The sequence below is a fragment of the Blennius ocellaris genome (genome assembly GCF_963422515.1).
Source record: "Blennius ocellaris genome assembly, chromosome: 12".
Lineage (NCBI taxonomy): Eukaryota > Metazoa > Chordata > Actinopteri > Blenniiformes > Blenniidae > Blennius > Blennius ocellaris.
The window spans coordinates 17,762,121-17,765,159 of NC_137661.1; the positions used below are offsets into that span (position 1 = coordinate 17,762,121).

Consider the following 3,039-nt stretch of genomic DNA (forward strand, 5'->3'; position numbering starts at 1 on the left):
TCTTTGTCCCAGTTGTGGAACTTCAGCAATTTCTTAAACTTGGTCATATCTATAACCTTTTACTGTTTCTCTTATTTGTAAAAGTTCCATTTTTGAGGCTATGGGATTGTCAACTTGCTGCCTAACATATTTGACCAATACTTTCACTCTAACCCTTCCATAAGAGTTTTTATTTCTACCTGGTTGTGATGTATGACTAGAAGTTAAGTGTTTTGGAATATGTTCTCAAAACATTCGTCAACATTTTCTGCAATATCAACTAATAATGAATGCTTCTATCTCCTCTGAGCACTTTTTTACTCCTTTGTCCAGATTTTCTGTATTTTAGTGATTCCGCTGATATCCAAATCCCTTTAAATGAGATACCAAATGTACTAAAGGCTGGAAGTTCTTCTGTTGTTGAAACCAACATTCAGCTGTCTTCAATTAATTCCTGAAAAACACTTGAGGTTGTTTTGACAGTGAACTTTGTGACTTCCTTTTTTTTTTTTTCTTTACCTCGGAGATGTTTTTCACCTCCTGATGCTCTGGTGCAAAGGCAGCTGCCGCCTCACTGAAGCTGCAGCGCGCACAGTAGTACGAATTAAACGCTTGATGTTTGTGTGTGCGTTTGTGGGAAGGGCAGCTGCAGTGAGAGCGGGATTCAGAGCAGGAACTGATGGTCTCTAGGGGTTCCCATGGCTGTCTGATCGTTTGAAGGGTAGAGGCTCAGCAGAGGCAGCAATACAGAACATCGACCTCTATCTCTGGTGTTTGGAGCCAGCTGGAGACCTGCTTTTAAACCAAAAGCTATTTGGCTTCCAACTGCAAAGTGAAAAAACACCAAAAAACTGTCTAGAAGGGGTGATTCAGAACAAAGCCTTGTTGCCGCTTGCAGAGAAAGTCGTGATCAGTTTCGATAACAACAACAATAATAATAGTAATATTGACTTCATATGGCTGAATTGTTTGGATTGGACTTACTATTTTTGCCAGCCTTCACCAGTGTTGTCAGTCATCATTCCTTTATTTTCTTACAATTGTCCATAATGTCCGTATAACTTCTGATCACTTGAAAAACACAAAAACAGATAACGTTCATTTACACTTCTCTCCAAGCACAGTCGAGAATTGTTTGCCTCCTTCATCAGCGATACCTGCGCTTACTGTGAGGAACTTAAATACCATTACAGACCTTATACCAGCCAGTCTAATACTTGGCTGGTGAGATGTTGCCCTCGGTAGGTGGGTATAACACGCTTGGCAGCTATTGTTTACCTTTTGCTTCGTGTCAATCAACTGAGTCCATAGATCCAGTAAGATGCAACAGTCTATCTTTATTTTAGTGCAAAATCATACTAGGTCCGAGTTCAAATCATCAGATAACAAAACACGAGCGTATCGTTCACCAAAGCGGTTAAAAACCTGTGCGCCCTTCTGGGGTCAACACCCGTTTGCTCCTTGATTGGCCCGGCATATATCCACATGACGTCAGCAACGCACAATATATACACACAGGTCAAAACAACTGTAGAAAATCCAATAATACCATGTTTGGCTCCTACAGGCCTCATTACATTTCACACAAATCAAAGCACATGGCAACAACAACAATAATCACTTCAGGTAATTAATTTTTTCCTGCATTAACTCTATTACCCCGGTAGTGCGGCTACATTATGGAGCTTTGGGGAGCTGTTGGGTGTTGAGGGTCTTGATTTAGGGCCGACAGCGGCAAAGTGTCTGCTTCATCCAGAAAACTTGCAAACTGCCACTCTCAAGGTCCGCGTCTTCACCCACTTTGTCACCACTACCGGTGGGGGCAGGGTGGTAATGTCGCAGGCAGCAGAGAACTCCATGTGACCTCACAGCTTCATTTACTGTATTTATTTTATTGCTTTGCATGTGCTTCGTGTTTGTAACTTGAGCGAAGCACGCACACAAGCACACAAACATCCTGGGGCAGGACACTGCAAAGCTCCAACCAGGACTTAGTAGCATCAGCTATTGTCACCTTGAATGAATGGCAGCAGGTGCCGGCTGCTCCCCAGACCCCCAGTCTGACCTGCAGGCTATTATCTGCTGCATTACAATGTGACTCTGTAATGTCAGCCAACAAAAGCACTCAAACACACACTCCTCTGCCTCTTACTTTTCCACTGTAACATTCTCCACCTTCCCTCAGCACAGTCATGCAGCATGAATCACTTTACCTCCAGCCTAATGACCAGCTGTCCCCGTAGATTTCAAGAGCATCCATCATCTTCAGAGAAGTAGAGCAGGAAAAGAAGCATGAAAAATGAAGTAGACACATGCAGTAGTCAGTTAGTCATACACTTTCATGTTGATTGAAGGTGAAGGCCATCAGAAGGTTTTGGATTTTGTGTGTTCTGATGTTGATCCAAATACCGTTGAGTGAGGCCAGGACCAACTGTTGTTGATGGGACGACTGCTACCTGAGGCATTTTCTCTGAAATGAGATGAAGCTTACCTTCAAAGTTTACCAGAGTTACTTCATCGTGTCTCTTCATGTTCCTTGATCAGCGCAGTGCAGGACTGAAAGGATTTGCTGCCGTCGATGTTGCGATTGTCCTTGTCTTGTCCGGGGGTCGGTTACACCTCTGATTCACAACTGAGATATCCGGCAAACTGTGCAGGGCCCACAAACGTGTGATGTCATGTCCTTCTGGTGCCAGTGAACAAATCCATTTACACATTTTAGATGCTATTCTGAGTCGCGGCCCACAGAACAACACTGCTGGAGCCAAAACATGAAGACACGGTGGGGGGTTCTGACATTCGATCAAATCATTTTGTCAACATCAACTGGAGGAGTCGCCACACTTCATGCTCACAACATGTGTGAGTTCAATGAGTCAAAAGCTAGTTGAATAGAAAGTAAACACTACTGTACAATAGTTTTGGGCAAGAGTGGAAAGAATATAATTGAAATAGATACAGTTGTTGACAGTAAAATTACTGCTTAAAACTGCATAATGTGAAAAAAACTAAATATAAATCAGCAGCTCTTATTGGTTAAACTGCAACCAAGAAGTGCAT

The 3,039-nt window shown here is 42.8% G+C and overlaps 1 long non-coding RNA gene across 1 annotated transcript; it reads right to left on the minus strand.

Moving 5' to 3' along the window:
* Window positions 1–961: 961 nt before the first annotated feature.
* LOC308137799 lies at window positions 962–2,580 on the minus strand. The gene is made up of 3 exons (XR_013936862.1): window positions 2,471–2,580; window positions 2,193–2,242; window positions 962–1,050 (listed from the first exon to the last, which is right to left on the minus strand). It is a non-coding gene; the product is annotated as an uncharacterized lncRNA (long non-coding RNA).
* Between the last annotated feature and the right edge of the window lie 459 nt (window positions 2,581–3,039).